Here is a 17816-nt window from a genome sequence, read left to right on the forward strand (position 1 = left end):
TGTCCACCCCTCCGATTTCCCCCGCTTCATTCTTCCCCTCCCGCTACCTTCTTCTTCTTTTTTTTTTTCTTAACATATATTGCATTATTTGTTTCAGAGGTACAGATCTGAGATTCAACAGTCTTGCACAATTCACAGCGCTTACCAGCCCAACTCCAATGTCTTAAAAATAGTTATGGTAGACATCAAAGGAAAAGAGGAAGATTAATAAAACAGAAGAACATTCATGGTTTAAAAACTTTGGAGAATCTCTGATGAAAGACTAGGCAACTGAATGGAAAGAGCCCTTCACTGACAAGCAGGTGCTTGGTTTCCAGTCCAGGCTCTGTTCCCAGCTAGCTAAGACCAGCTACCTTATCTACCTTAGCTTCAGTTTTCTGGTCATTAAAGGAAAGGAAAAGATCCTTCTAGTTCATACAATGTATAAAGCTATTCTCCACCTAAACTTGTTATTCGTAAGTTGTCATGTGAATAGGAAAACAAAAAGAGAAAGAGAAAGAAAAAAAAATCACAGTTACTGTTGTCTGGTTACTGGTTTTTGAACAGGTGATCTCTTTTACATGAAGAAAACTTCCTATTTTCTTTGTCGCTTCACTGTAGCATGAGAGATGCCATTTTTTTCCTTACCTTGTTAAGAGCTCCTATTATAGAAATTGCCAGATCTATTAGTAAATCTTAATTACCACTTCTTGTGCTGCTTTTAGCCTCTGGTGGGGCAAAATTGCCATGATTTATGCTTTTCTAACAATGGTATTTTTACATTAGTAAGCAATTAAAGAGCCCAACAGCACTCCTGGGGACTTCAAAAAACTGTAGAAGGACTGCCATCATTTTAATTTATATCTACTCTAATTGTATTTACAGAAAACTTATAAAAGAGGAATACTGAGTCAAAATGTTTATGGTGCTCATAATAAATGTTTGTAAAAAGAGAAGCATTCATGCTCATGCTTCACATTGCCTGTAGGAGCATCATATAATGTTATAGAGAATGGGCTCAGACAGGTCACCTCAGGGTGATGATCAGTGTTGGGTCTTAAGACTTGTCAACCCAGGAAATTCAGATGGAAGAGATTTCACTGGAGGGTGAAGCTTCTATATCCTGTGTCCTCTAGCAGGGTGACAGGTAAGCTTGATTTTAACTTGAAGAGGGGAGTTGTGGGGAACTGCATTCCTTTACATTTAAAACAGCACGGAGACCTATTAACAAAAATATCCATTGTGAACGAGATAGCTAAAAAGGCAAGTTCTTCTGCAAGCAGTGAGTAGGATGAAGGCCAGGAATTACTGCTTCTCTTCTCCAAGACACAGACTATTGGAAATCAATCCTTCTAATTCAACAGAAAGATTTACTCCTCACATTTTTGAGGTTTCACCATCTAAGATTTCTTTCCATTTTCATGTTTAGTTTTATTTTGCCTTCTGCAATCTCTCTGTTCTCTATATTTACTATCAAAACCTTATTTATTATGCAGAAAAAAGGCTATATATAAGAATAATTGTAGAGAAATTATATTGGATTAGACTATGAATCCTTTAATTTAAATCTTTTTGAGCTACCCATATTTAACCAAAAGCTGACAGGAATCAAAACTCTACACTTTTCCTAGAGTCACAGAGCCTTCCCCCTGTGCAGCAGTACCAACATCATCTGAAGCTTGTGTGAATGCAGAATCCCTTCCTATCCCAGACTTCCTCGAGTGGAGTTGGCATTCTAACCAGAGGATTCATGGGCATGTTAATGTTTGAGAAACCCTGTAACAGAAGGTTAGCAGAGGATGATGGGAAGTCAGTGCTTCTGTCAGGACATTTTAAACATGATAACACAAGGTCCATAGCTCTAAAAAAAAGATGAAGAAGAGGAAGATGAAGAAGAGGAAGAGAAAGAGGGAGGTGAGGGGTAGAAGGTGGAAGAAAGAGGGAAAGAAAGAGGAAGAGGGAGAAGAGGGGGACAAAGCATGGGGAGAGGAAGAATAGAAGAATAGAAGGAGGAGAGAGGTGGCAATGGCTTTTTCAAATTATGTCCAAAAAGTCCTCTTTTCTAAATTTGCCCTACAATGAACCAAATCTCTAATACCAAATTTACATTGTTGTCCTTTCTGCATTTGGGGCATGCAGAGAGCAGAAGGAACTTCTTTGACCTCAAGGTTCCTGCTTTGATAAAGCGTCTTACACATGCCTCCCGCCTAGAAACAATATGTGGCAGGTGGCTTAACCTTAACTGGAAACTTTGCATTTAAATAACCAAGTCTCAGTGTCTAGAAGGTGAGACTTTCACAGCATTTCAGAAGGAGCTCAGAGGGTCCCACAGATTAAGCAGCAGTCAGTGTCTGTTTGATGCCATTTCACATGAAGATTTCTAGAGAAATGGTAGAGCAGGAGTCAAGTCTTGTTTCATTTATGCATTTTCCTCTCTCTTTTCTACGGTAGCTTGTTCGACACCAGTGCCGGTGTTAAACACGGGGAATATTCTCCTGCCTGCTCCCTCAGCAGGTACTCCCACATCAGACAATATTCTAATGGCTCACAAAAGCACGTTAATACTACAGGGACCAAGACAACCCCACACTGACTTTGTTTCCATTTTCTTCTCAAGTACTGCTGCTTCAGGAAAGTTTGACGTTTGTATTTTTTAATTAAATTATATTTAACTGGCAATTTCTGGTTAAAATCTCTATTACGAATTACAGATAATTGTGGAGTATTGGAGTATCCGAGGAAATGAAGTTAACCAAAGAAGATCCTCACAAAATGAGGAATAATTCTACAGAAAGTGAGCTTGGTGGTGGACAAATGGAGAATAAACACAGAACAGCCTCTTCTTCTTCTTTCTTTTTAAAGTTTGTCTTTCTGTCCTCAAATCTATGAAGATACACTGCTAATCAAGAATTACAGAAATGTCTCGTTGGGATGAGGACAATGGGTCATATGTCCATGCAACCAAACCTTTGCCATTGTCTTTTTTTTCTCCTAGTTTTATTGAGATGTAATTGACATGCATCCTTATATAAGTTTAAGGCACACAGCATGATGGTCTGACTTACATATTTTGTGAAATGATTACCACAAGTTTAGTTAGCATCCGTCACCTCACACAGATACAATAAAAAGAGAAAGAAAAAGAAAGAAATGTTTTTTTCCTTGTGGTGAGAACTTTTAGGATTTACACTTTTAATAACTTCCTAGTATATCATACAGCAGCAGCGTTAAGTATAGGCATCATGTTGTACGTCACGTCGCTAGTACTTATTTATATTGTAACTGGAAGTTTGTACCTTCTGACCACCTTCATTCAGTTTCCCCTTTCCCTATCCCCTACCTCCGGTAACAAAAAATCTGATCTCTTTTTCTATCAGTTTGTTTGTTTAGATTTCCCATATAAGTGAGATCATACAGTATTTGTATTCCTCTGTCTCACTTATTTCACGTAGGATAATGCCCTTAATGTCCATCCATGTTGCCACAAATGGCAGGATTTCCTCATTTTTATGGCTGAATGATATTCCATTGTGTTTGTGTGTATACTTTCTCCATTCATCTGTCAATGGACACTTAGGTTGCTTCCATATTTTGGCTATTGTAAATAATGCTGTTATGAACATGGGGGTAGCAGATATCTGTTTGAAATGTTTTCATTTCCTCTGGACATATTCCCAGAAGTGGGATTACTGGATCATATGGTAAATCTATTTTTAACTATTTGAGAATCCTCCATACTATTTTCCATAGTGACTACACCGTTTACAATCTACCAACAGTGTACAAAATTTCCCTATTCTCCACATCCTCACCAGTATTTGGTGTCTCTTAACTTTTTTACATCATCCCATCCTCTTTAGTGATTAAGTGGCATTAGAAAAGATCTCAGGCTCCTAAAAACCTGAGTATCTTAAAGAGGACTCATATTCTGACCAGCCTTGTAATCAGAGTGAACGTTTATGCAATTGTCTAAGAGCTGCTACATGAGTGTTTCGATGTCTCCTTTAATGTTTCTTCTTCTAATTAAGTTAGTGCTTTTTATTATTTCAACATGTTTTTCATTATTGTTAATCACAACATCCCAGGGAAACAGAATGGGCAGACAATATTTTCTTCATTTTATAGATGAAGCACTTCTGGGTACAGAGTACTTTGATGAAAAAACAAGTACCCGAGTTCAGTTTAATACTACTCTAATATGCTGCTTAATATTTAATACCAATTAGCCTTTCCAACTTCATCTACATTTTACAATGATAGGGTTCCCTTTAGATATCTTAGTCACTGGTGATGCTACTGATTACTGCCACAGTTTGGCAAAGACTACTAAACTCACTTGATATTTGGAAAATCTAGAGATGGGCATGTATCCAATCCTTCTAGGTATCACTAATGCTCCCAGTCCATAGCATATTATCTGGGGGCACTTTCAATACAGTTATTAATTCCTTTCTATCTAAAGGTTTCTGGGTGAATACATTCTATGCCTTTTCTTAGTTGTACATTCCAAGTATAAAATTTGAAACTACATCCTGCCTAAAAGAGTTTTTCTTGTTCCTCACAGAGAACAATAGCATATGTCTCTACTGTTTAAGAGATAGTGAATAATTTACCAAATCAGAACATTCTGTAAAAGACACTGTTTTGCTTTGATGCTCTTGTTTAACTGCCACTGACTTTAATGAGAATTACATACATCTGTCATTGGGCAGAATCAACCCCATTATTTATTAAAGCTGAAACCCACCATTTTCCATAAAGCTTTCCTCTAGTCAATAATTAACCGATATAAGACTCTGAGATTTGTGGTGCATACTCTATCTTTCTGATAAGCAAAACATGATGGTGAAAGAAAATGAGCCAGGGAGAAATGTTCTTGACCTGACAGTATTTTTCCTGGTTCCCAAAGCCACATAACTAGATTTTCCATCTCTGATGATTAAAAGAGAAATGAATAGCATCAGTGATTGTTTCATTGCTACCACACAATCTGTTATGCTAAGTAATATGAGTTTATTTGATTAGTTGGTATAAATCAACTGCTTTATATTTTGCAGGATCACCAGGAGGACATAAGGACATGAGGTCCAGATGATTATCTTTGGGAATCAGTAAACCTGAACTCTATCTTTGTTACTCAAATGGCTCATCACTAGCCCAGTTATATTGGCAACTACTGGAACTTATTGGAAATAGGACCCCACACAGGTCTACTAAATCAGAAATGCTGAGGTGTCCCCTATTACTGCTTTAACAAGCCCTCCAGGTGATTCTGATGCTCATCAAAGTTCAAGAACCACTGATCCAAACAATTATCTATAACCCTGCAAAATAATCACCGTTTGAGAAAAGATGGAAAAGTAGTATTAATATTCTTACATTTCTTCTTCATATGTTTTCAAATGAAAATTATCCATCCTATTTTTGATTAATTGCATAGATCATATTTGCTGTTGAATTATCCTTTTTGGTTTGGAAAAAGAATGCTTTGCATGTTTACTTTCTCTTTATGACATTTAAACAATGTTTTCTGCCCTTTGGATTCCAATTATTTGTTATATCTTAATTTATTCTGGAATTTTCATTGAAATAAAATATACCAAATAATAATACTTGTACTACTGTTTTCCTAATTTTTCTATCATTATCTACTTCTTTGCTAGCAAGAACTGCTAAAACACTCTTTTTGGGTACAAATATTTCAGTACAAAGAGATCCTGCCCATTTATTTACTATCCCCCCCAAGTCTTCTGATACTCACCAAGAGTTGCCGATTGTTTTACAGTACTTTGTAATGGGGACTGGGGGTGGGTAAAAGCTATTGGTGCCAGTACACAGTGCATAAAAATGTCTAATGATGCAATTTATCTGCTAGACTAAAATACATTTCATGGGATGGAGGAAATAACGCTTTTAGTGCTGCATTCTCAGTACATTCTGCATTCAAACCTCCTGAAATTTTTTGTGGCAACATAGTCCATATTGCAATGATGGATAACTGATTTCCAACAGTGCTGTAAAGTGATTATTAATCCATAAGCATTTGCCTGCTGAGATATTCTGTGGTTTTAAAAAAGTTAAGAACCATTTCCACACTGCTAGAGCTATTATAATCTTTTTGAAGCCTTCAATATAAGACCTCCTGTTTCCATATTTCTGTATGAATTTAAGCTGATTGCCAAGACTTCCTAGCACCATACAGTCTAGCTCCAGAACCACAGAAGAAAACATGTCAGGTTATGAAGGAGACTTAACTGTGTTCATAAATGCAATGAAGGTCACCATTTGGGACCTTCGTGTTACAAATCTCAAAGGACAGAATAATAGAAGTATCACATTAAATCACAGATTTTCAGAGGCAAAAAGAACCTTTGACACCACCAAGACCACTTAATTAAAAAACATGGGGGGAGGGTATGCTGGAAAACTTGATCTCCCAAAAAAGCAATCAAACAACAAAATCTTAGAAACTTAGGTAGAAAACAGACACAAGTGGCTTGCTCTGCTTGAAGGAAGAAGGGGTCAAAAGTCACCCTATTTCTCTCTGCTCTTAGCAGAGATCTGCTTAATCATCTCCTTAGAATCACTGGTATCGAGCCAAGCTCAGAAAATTCTGGCTTAGTACCACTCCTTACATCTTACAGAAGAGAAAACTGAGATGAGAGGATCTAAATCACTCACTCCACCCCAACCTCAAAGATTATTGAAAACAGAATTTGGCCAATGTACATGTATCTTGACTCTCAGTCCAATGATTTTTCCACTAAATTTTACAAAAGCAGAGCTGACTAAGGAATGCTAAATAGGAAAAGGATAAGAATAGTAGAATTCTTCCAGGAGTAGGGGTGGTGTTCATTACAGGTTCTATCTCACTCCTCAGGCAAAACAGAATATAATAAAATCCAAAACAATGTTAGGAGGAGGTGTGACCCACCAAAAGCAGATGCCTCTCTGCTATGAACTTAAATGAGACTGACACAAAGATCCACCAAACACCAAGAATAAACAGATGAGGCAGGAGGATCTTGAGAATCATTGCCTTTAAACTGGGGTTGTTGGGGTGAGGAAGAGAATGCAGTTTTAAACAGAAAGAATGGGGCGATGGAAATCACATTACAAGAAGACACACAGTTATAAGTTTAGTTATTTTCCCTTTTTTTGATTCCTATTTAAGGAAAGTCATCAGCGTGAAATAGAGAAACAAAAGAACCTGGAGGAAAGAGATCTGATTCCAGGAGAAAAATGCTGGAAAATAACAACAAAGTAAAACAAATTATCAATATTCCCAGAGAGTTAAGAGAAGTAATTCCCTCCACTGAACAAGAACATAAAGCTGCAAAAAGGGAACATTCAGAGAACAAAAAAGAATTCTTGGATATTAAAAATATATGATATATCAGCAAGAGCTGGAAGACAAAGAGATTTCCTAAAAAGTGACGCACAAAGACCAAAGGATAGACAGTTGGTGAGAATACATAAGGAAACTAGGACAACAACACTGGAAGTTCAACATCCAAATAATTGGAATTTCAGAAAGAGAGACTAGAGTGAGAGAGGAACTCATCAATAAAATAATTCAAGAAAATCTCCCAGAACTGAGGGGGCATAATTTTCCAGATTAAAAGACCTACCACACAACTAGGGAAATAGAAGAAAATTACCTATGTGCTTATAAAGACTGATCAACTGAGGCAAAAGGAAGAATCTACAAGCTTCTAGTAAAAAAAAAAAATCATAAAAATGATATGACATTAAAATGGCTTTGGACTACTTGAAGCTAGATAAGAATGTAATGTTTTCAAGGTGTTGATATCCAATCCAGATATCTATTCCTAGACAAATTATTGATAATATTTATAAGTAGAAAAAAGACATTTCAGACACGCAAAGTTTCACAAAATTTACCTCCATACACTTTCTCTCAAAAGCTATTGGAGAAAGCATTCTACCAAGCTGAAGCAGTAAGATGAGAAAGGGAGACAAGAATGTGGTGAGTTGAATGGTAACCTCCCTCCAAAACATGTCCACCCCAAACCCACAAATGTGGCCTTATTTGGAAAAAAGGTCTTTGCAGATATAATTAAGTTAAGGATCTTGAGATGAGGTCACCCTTTACTTGGGGTGATCCTTAAATCCAATAACATAAATCATCATTAAGAGATAGGCAGAGAGGGGTGCCTAGGTGGCTTGGTTGTTAAGTGGCTGCCTTCAGCTCAGGTCATGATCCCAGGGTCCTTGGATCGAGCCCCACATCAGGCTCCCTGCTCAGTGGGAACGCTGCTTCTCCCTCTCCCACTCCCCTTGCTTGTGTTCCCTCTCTCGCTGTGTCTCTCTCTGTCAAACAAATAAAATCTTAAAAAAAAAGAGACAGGCAGAGAAAGGTAGATCTGGTGGACACAAGGGAGAAGGACATGTGAAGGAGGAGTAGATGAAAGTTATGTAATACCAAAGCAAAGCATGCCTGGAGCCACCAAACTGGAAGAAACAAGGGTCCATTATCCCCAGAGCCTTCAGGAGAAGTGTGACCATGCCAATACCTTGATTTGGGACTTCTTGCCTCCAGAACTTTAAGGGAATTAATATCTGTTAAGTCATCGAGTCTGTGGTAACTTCTTATAGCTGCCCAAGGACACAAATACAAAGGGATACAGGAAATGGTAGTTTCAACACAGGAAAGAGGCAGAGAGAATCATTAGGATGAAAGTGAAGGGAGATCCTAGGATGACAACTGTGTAATCAGTCCAGAATGACTCTGTAAGAAGCTTCTTCAAAAAGATGACATAAATTGGGTAACTGTGAGTCTCAGTCTGTTAAGCATCCTACTCTTGATTTTGGCACAGATCATGATCTCAGGGTCATGAGATGGAGCCCCACATTGGGTTCCACACAGAGTGTGGACTCAGCTTTAGATTCTCTCTTTCCCTTTCCCTCTGCCACTTTCCCTGCTCATTCGCTCTCATGCTCCCTCGCTCTCTCCCAATAAATAAATAAATAAATAAATAAATAAATAAATAAATATCTTTAAAAATATGGCATTAATTGATGACTTCCTAGTGTCAGTAAATGTTTTAAAAGGTGATTCAGGCTGCCTGGGTGGCTCACTCCGTTAAGCATCTGCCTTCAGCTCAGGTCATGATCCCAGGGTCCTGGGATTGAACCCCATGTCGGGCTCCCCACTTGGAGGGGAGTTTGCTTCTCCCCCCCCCACTTGCATGCTCTCTTTCTGAAATAAATAAAATGTTTTTAAAAAATAAATAAATAAAAGGTGATTTAGACAATTGGCAGATACTTTGGGTTGAGTTAGTGAGAAGTACATAGATAATTCAGCAAATGAATGGAATGGAAATAAGACTTACTAAAGGTCATAAGAGGGTAAAGAATGAATACTGATCTAATCAAAATTATGACAAAGCTATATTAGGAGGGTGAAGGATGGAAGCACATGTGTGTGGTTGTATCTGTATGTAGGTGACTGGGTAAGTGTGGTGGGGCAAAAATGGGGAATTTTCATTCCATAAGAATAAATCCCTAAAACTGAAAAATGAGTAAGTAGTGATATGATAGTAAATATCAGAAGGATCATCTAAATAATTGAAAACAGTTAACTCTGGGGAACAGCAGTATGTTTTGTAATAATTTAATAAAATATTTAGTATTTAATAAAATAAATCTAATTAAGTAATTTTAACATTACTCATGTTATTTTATTGTACTTCAATTTTACTTAAACATTAATATTACTCATCATATTTTAGGTACTTCACTCATTTATTCTTTAGCAAAATCTTGTCAGGAAGGTACTCATTTTACTGATAAGGGACCCTGAGGATACATGGTCACACAACAGTGTCAGCCAGATTTGGAAACTAAAGAGGCACTTTTTGAGTTCCTACATTAACCTCACCATTTCTCATAAAAGAAAATATTAGAGGGGAGCTGGACATACTGTTTAACAAATCATGTAGAACTAGTAGACTTTAAAAGTTATGTAAACATAAAATTTTGATTTAAAAAATAACCACTGGAGGGGCGCCTGAGTGGCTCAGTCAGTTAAGGGTCTGCCTTCAGCTCAGGTCATGATTCCTGGGTCCTTTCTGCTCAGTGGGGGGTCTGCTTCTCCATCTGCCCCTCCCCCCACCTGCTTGTGCTCTGTCTCTCTCTCAAATAAACATTCTTTAAAAAAAATAATCACTGGAAATAATCAGAAGATAAAAGCTGCTACTCTGCCTTTTTTTTTTTTTTTTTTTTTGGTGTTGACTCTGCTTAGGAATCAGAATAATGTGGGAGTGGGAATGGGTAGTTTCCCATGGGAAGGATGAACATTTCCTGGTCAGATAAAAACTTGGACCCACTCTCGGTTGTTCCAGGTATTAGATGGTGTAAATTGAAGAGCACCACTTCCAGGACTGCCTGTGACAGGCAGAAGGTGGACAAAGGTGTGGACCCCCAAAAGAAGAGGGAACTTGGGAAGTTCTTAGGAAGACAGCCTTGCAGCCACATGCACCAGACTGGCACACATCCCTACAATATTTGCATTCTTGTCAACACTTCATTCCCATACATTGAACCAACACCTGTTTAATCCAAAGAAAGTTGAAGAATTTGAAGAAATTAATTTGCATGAAAACGAAGCAAAATATTTAAACCTCAATAAGTATGTTTGCTTTCATTAGTTGTGCCTGAGTTTACTTAAGAAAATTATTTCCATTCTATACGAAATGAGTAAATGAAGTATTCAAAGACATCCTCATTAAAGGTAATAGATTTTTTTTTTTAAAGATTTTATTTATTTATTTGAGACAGAGAGAATGAGAGACAGAGAGCATGAGAGGGAGGAGGATCAGAGGGAGAAGCAGACTCCCTGCCGAGCAGGGAGCCCGATGCGGGACTCGATCCCGGGACTCCAGGATCATGACCTGAGCCGAAGGCAGTCGCTTAAACCAACTGAGCCACCCAGGCGCCCCTAAAGGTAATAGATTTTTAATCTAACCTCTAAGATGATATATTGTGATAGAAATTCTTGAAAGGGGAATAAATTGTTCTCAGTAATTTTAACAAGATTTTTCTATTTGATCTACTCAAAACAGGTGAATGAAAAGGAAGTTTATGGTCCAGAAATGAGAATTTAAAATATATATATATTTGGAGGTAGATACAAATCCTGAATACCATAGTGAATTGGCTAATTTGGTTGAGAATGCCAAAATCCAAATAAAATTAAATTATGTCAGCTTCAAAAACTACAGACTCTTTAGATTTATGACTGCCAAAATGTAAATTCAGCAAAGACACTACACTCATAGAGACCCTTCTTGTGTTTCTTGGGATGGTTAATACTTAATGACTATTTATCAAAAACAAGTCTCTAAATTTTAGACTTTAGGGCAATCTAATTGCTCTAAAAATATGCTGACTCATTCCCCTTGCACAACAAGCTCATGGCATTGGTACTATTAATATCATCACTCTTTTATAGAAAGCGCCATGGAGAGATCAACTGGGACTATCAACATGAGTTGACAGCTCTAAAACCCAGGGCCTCCAACACTGCATTCTTGAGGAGTAGGTTTGCTTGTTAATGTGAGAAGTTGGACCTCATAAGATCTTCACTGAAGAAAATGCATGACCCAGGGACATATGCTGGTCATTCACAGCTATATTCCTTGTCTCACTCTAATAACTTCAAGAAACATGAGAGGAATCCTCATTTTAAGCCAATAAATTATTGTAATAGATCAATAACTGAGTATTCACATGTTTATTTCTATTTAACAAATTAGTCAGTGGTTGTTTTTTTTTGGTTTTTAGTTTGTTTTGTTTTGTTTTCTAGAATATTAGGCTGATGTAGTGGTACATATGAGGATGGTACAGCAGAAAGAGGAAGTCTTTTAGATTTAGGCTAACCTGGGTCCAAATTTCAGTTCTTACATTCACTATGTGACTTGGAACAAATTTCTTGACTGCTGAGTCTTAGGGTTAATAATAAACTTGAATGTGCTGTGAAGAGAACTATGTAGGATGAGTAGCAGAGAGTTCATCCTCCATTTATGTTAGCATCCTTTATGACTGGCAGGGTCTATTAAAAGTGTATGGTTTGCTACCAATCAAGAGATAGCGCACGAGAGAGCCAGGGGTCTTCGGAGATTTACTTTAGCATGGAAGGTCTTCATTTTTTTCATTGATTTTCTTCATATTCTAGCTATGTTGATACAGAAAAGATCAAATTTAACAGAAAATGTTGTCTGCATTTGTCCGCAAATTACACTTGAATGGATTAGCTAACAACCATAATTTTGGAATTAGAGTGTGAAGAAGAGGGGCCACTTGAAATAAAACTCACTCAGAATGAGAAGGAGGAAGGGTAGGGAGGAGGCGAGGAGACTGGGGCACAATAATGATTTTACAGATGTCCTAGCAGCTTTCATTGCCTAGAGACACCCCCTAAACGATGCCTAAATAAACTCTAGGCTATAGATGAACATTTCAAGCTAAGACCAAGGGACTAAGAACAAAATGATCCCATAGTGCTTAGATTCTCCAAGATGGTGAAGTGGGTTTTGATGGTAAGTGACTTTTCTAATACAAGGCAGTAACAGAAAAGTTTACCCTAGAAACACAGCTTGAGAGAAAAGACTAAATCCATCTTCCTAAGAAAAGATACTCTATATATGTGTTAGCATTTAAGAGATAAGTATTATTGGACCTTTACAATGAGCCAGTTGCTGTGCTAAGTATTGCACATATTGGTACGTATCTTTTTTTTTTTTTAAAGATTTTTATTTATTTATTTGACAGAGAGAGACACAGCGAGAGAGGGAACACAAGCAGGGAGAGGGAGAAGCAGGCTCCCTGCAGAGCAGGGAGCCCTACCCGGGGCTCGATCCCAGGACCCTGGGATCATGATCTGAGCCGAAGGCAGACGCTTAACGGCTGAGCCACCCAGGCGCCCCGGTACGTATCATTTAAACCTCACAAACAAGTCTGTGAGGTAGTTACAATTATCCCTAACATTTTAAAATAAGAAACAAGAGTCAAGTAACTTGCTCAAGGATAACACCTGTTAGATGGTAAAGCTTGAACTTTTTAGTAATCTAACACCAGGGCCAACAAGCTTCGCTCCCACACCAGCTGGGCCGTTTCTCAACTGACCTTGTATTACCTACATTTTCTAGCACGATGCCTTCCTTGCACATAATAAGAGTCCAGTAAATGCTGAATATTTTTTTTACAGTTAAAGACATTGGCTATTTCTGTGAAAAGGCATGCACGAGAGGATTACCTCTTTAAATCATGATTAGTCATAAACCCTTCAGCAGGGATTCATTTATCAGATTAACCTAGCAGAAAACATGGATCTGAGAGTCTAGGATAAATGAAAAGGCAAATTTGATATAAGAGAGGAAGAAAGATAATATTCATAATTGCAGGGTACAATTATGGGATACCAGCTACCCTTTGACATCCAGTCAGGAAGACAGTAATTTAGATGAGATAAAGGATGCTAACCCTCCACCTATCCTTCATATTCCTGCAGGATGATGTCCCTCAGCTATAAGGTGCACCACACCCAACCATATCAGAATCCAGCTCTCTCATGACTCTGGAAATGGAGTTGCCCACAATCAAGTCAGTTCATCTCCAGAAGATGAAAAATTAAGACAACATAAAACAGGAAGTGTCAGCCACCATGTCACTATACAACATGGTGGCAGATGCTGATCTGCAATGAGGGAGGATGAATGTAACCTGCTGAGGGAGCCAGAGAATGAAAATCCTAGAGTCACACAAATGCCTCGTCCTAATTACTGAGGCCAAGGTGTTGCCTGATTCTTCCCATGTCTTGGTGTTGCTCAGACTGCATGGGATATCACTGGCTCATAAGTCTACCATTTTTCTTACACTTGTTAAAATTGGGTTTCAGTTACATACGGCTAAAACAGAGAAGCAAATCTTCAGAACAGCACACTTCTACCTTGTTCCTTGTTGTTTTCCCCAAGGCACTCATAAGTGATAGTTTACACGGTTCTCATGCTTATACTATAAGTACTACGTGGCCCATCTGACCACCTGAATTTAACTTTTACTTGAGTGAAAAATACAATTCTATTGTGAGATTTTTTTTTTCTTTTTGATATCAGTTAGCCTATATTGACTAACTATAGGAAGGGACTTACCCAAAGTCACACAGCTAATTAGAAGCAGTCCTGGGACTAGGACGGAAATTTTCTTGCTCATTCAATGCAAAGCAATTCAATCCCCAAGACACTACATAATTTGTAACAAATGTGTAAAGGTGAAAGGGAGTAATTAAACTTTCATTCCCTTCTAAATGAATGCTTTTGACTAAGCCAGTATGCTTAAAAGGCAATGGTATTACATGACAAATTATACAAATGAAAAACCCACCATAACATTAAATGAGTAAAGGAAAAACCACTGCCTTCAGCTCAGACAACATTTCACATCAGTTTAATTAAACACTCACACAAACATACAAACACATACATATCCCTAAACAATCACAAATCTAAATCTGAGGTTCATTATGCCAACAAGCCAGATGATTTGAAATAAAACTTCAAATGGATTCTGTCAGAAATGAAAAAGAACAAAGGGAAAAGAGACAATGTGGCTACATTTACGGAATATAAAATATGATTTAAGCCCTCAGGTGCTGAAGCTACAAGTACCTTATTTTTAGCCTTGAAACTCACGGAGGAGAGAATTTGATTTTCATTGAGCTCATGCAATAGGTAAGGAAGCTGACTTTAATGAGATTGCTGGCTTGTGTCTACCTCTAGAGCTTTGCTTCAGTTGTTTTAGGATTCAAATGCTTCAAGATGGTATCAAAGTCCTTTCCCAAATAGTGCATGCAGTCGTTATCGGGAAAAGAACTCATCTCCTTGGTGAAATTGTTCCAAATGATTTTTGGTGAAGTATAGAAAGCAAAAGAAGACAAAGGAGGGTGAAATGAAGACAATGGGATGGAAACCCTGACATCAAGATCTAAGTTGCTGTAATAGTTGCAAATCATCTCACTAGACAAAAAATATGTTGTTTTTGGAAATTCAAAATTATTACCTTAAATTAATAGGTATCCTTTGTTATACAAACCTTTCCTTAATCCTGATCACCCCCTTTACCCCTCTTCCCTCTTCTACAATCCCCATAACCACAAAGCTCACAAAGGCCAAGTAATATCTCCTGATGGCAGAAATAGCAAAACCGTTTCTTGGGTGGGTAGGAGAGAGGAGATGCTGATAAGAACTCCCTTCTCCTTTGAGTAAGTGAAACCTTGTCCCACCTCCGCCCTCACCCCCCACAGACAAAACCATTTGGCTCATACCTTCCTGTACCATCAACCCATTTGTTTTTCCTATTTCAAGCATAAAAGTAATTTAATGCCCAGCAATAAATATCACATTTTTTACCTTGACAGAAAGAAGGAATGATATAGGGGTTTAACAGCATTATTTATTATCCACCTTGGACACATTATTTTTTGCCACTATTGCAGCTTTGTGTTCATTTTCTTACAAGCAGTTATTTTCATATTAGCTTTACCCTGATGGTATCTACTGAATTTCAGTGTTTTTAGAACACACTCTATTTTCCATCTGGACATCAGTAGAATGAAGACCTTAAAAGATCCCCATAAAGTTGCTCAAGTAGTATCTATCTCTTGACATGAAGAAAGTAAAATGCAGATGAGTGAAGTATTTCCTGGGTTTCTACCTAGAATTTCTGTGATTAGACATCAGCCTGTTGTCAATGTGAGGATGGGCAGTTGGCACCAGGATGACTAAAATCACCATCAGTTCTTAGGATTTGTCCATATTTTCTAACTCAAATCAAAGAAAGTCTAAAGAATAACGACTATCAGAGGCATGCCTTACTTTCTGCAACTTCAGACAGACACCAGTTCAGGGACTGAGAAGAATTTTGAAGATCACATAGTGAAACAACAAAATCAAGAGAAGCAGTTTGGGGGCCTCATCTCATTGTTCCCCATAAAATAGTCAGAAAGTCAGACACAGGAAACTATCATGAGCGAAGGGAAGAACCAAATGAAACGGGTAGAGATCAGAGTCATTTTCCTGGGTCTGTTTCTATCATGCAGTGACATCCTGGAGAATTTACTTCGCTCCTCTAGGTTTCTGTTTTTTACCTAGGAAATTCTGCACCTTTACATGAATGACTTTTCAGAATGGAGGCTGCAACCCCTGCAGTTGTAAGGATAAGTGGAGTCAGCTTCTGTGAGTTCAGGGGGTGACAGAAGCTTCTGCTCGCATACCAGAAGGAGTGAAGCCCAGGTCTAGGGACCATGTGGCCTGACTTTAAAATCCATTACTGTCTCAAACCTGAAGCCTTAAACTTGACAGGCTTGAAATCAGCAAATGAGACTTGGAGGAGGCAAAGAGGAAGCATGGAAAGTTGGTTAATTTGGAATCATGGATTCTTTCCTCTTATCCCTCTGTTAATGAGTCTCACAAGCCTCCTACCTTCTCCATCATTAATGCCAGCCTCCTTCTCCTTCCACTCCCTGGACCTTTCTAAACAAGTATGATAATGTTGCATTAATTGTCTTTCTTCCCCCCTCTCATAAGCCTATTAGAATTTAAGGATGGAAAGTCAAAGTGATTTTCTCCTGCTTAAGTTGTTCCTAGGGCTTAAGGCTGGGATGTAGTTGTCAACCTTCCTGAATGCTCAGCATGATTAATCCTAAAAAACCTTAGAGATACAGGCAAGTTTTCAGCAGCATTATATCAATTGATTTAAAAAAAAAAAAAAAAAAGCTGAGTTCTGATCACTGCTGAATCTGAGAAGTACATCAGAAGAAGGTGAAAGAGCTTTGTTGGACCCTGCACACTCACCATTTCAAGAGTAACTGATTGGAAGCATTGAGACTACAGTCAAAATGACTCTGACGAGGAATAAAACAAAGGCCCTGGAGGAAAACAAGTGACCTTGAGTTAAACATGGAGAAAGGAGATGTATTATGGGAGATGCCCATGTACTTGTTAAATCTATCATCTGAGATGAACTTCAGAGACCAGTGCTGCCGGCCAAATGTTTAGAATCCTAAAGTTTTAACTAAAGCAGCAGCTTTGAAGGCCACCTGGCCCTGCTCTTCCTCTAAATGGTGAGCTGCCTGAGAACCAGGAATGAATGGCTGGGGACTTTAGACAACCACATGCTTGGAGCCCACATGTGCTAAAAGCCCAGATGTGTTCTTTTCACTAAACCATGAGCCCCTAACCATCAGAGCAGAAATCAGCTTCTAAAAAGAACTGAACCATCCAATGGATTAGATTTTCGAAAACAGCAGGTGACTTTGAAAACAACTCAAGTATTTTGAAACATTGTTTGCTCACTGGTAGTGGGTTTTCCAAAAGAATAATTTCAAAAATATAGCTTTCGGCTGTGATTTGTAAGCTTTGGTAATGTGGATAGGAATGGCTGGCATCCTGTTATTTTGGAAGATGGGGCCTGGGATTCAGGTAATCGGCTCATCCAATCAAGAGGGTTCTGTTGTTTCCCTTCCCTTTGTAACAGTTTCTAGCATGGGAGCCTCCACTGTGGTCACCTCCTTCCTCTGTCCATCTGTGGTTTGTCAAATACCATCTCCGACTCACAGCTTTATAGTAAATAAATCAGTATAGCTGATCATGGGCTGCAAACCTGAACCTGACCCCACCCTCCCAAATTGAGGCCATTCTCATAATTGTTAGTGTCAAGTTACCCAGAGAATCTTCCTTTCTCTTAAAAAAAGTGATTCATGCAAATGACAAATTCATTTAGCATCAGGTCAACAGGATCCAAAGCCCAGAGTAGAA

The 17816-nt window shown here is 38.2% G+C and overlaps 1 protein-coding gene across 1 annotated transcript in view; it reads right to left on the reverse strand.

The window, feature by feature from the left end:
- Nucleotides 1-17816, reverse strand: part of DCC (DCC netrin 1 receptor) — a 1045570-nt gene that overhangs the window by 905127 nt on the left and 122627 nt on the right. The window lies entirely within an intron of this gene.

This window comes from Leptonychotes weddellii, chromosome 13 (assembly GCF_054177405.1).
Source record: "Leptonychotes weddellii isolate Sample4059 chromosome 13, ASM5417740v2, whole genome shotgun sequence".
Lineage (NCBI taxonomy): Eukaryota > Metazoa > Chordata > Mammalia > Carnivora > Phocidae > Leptonychotes > Leptonychotes weddellii.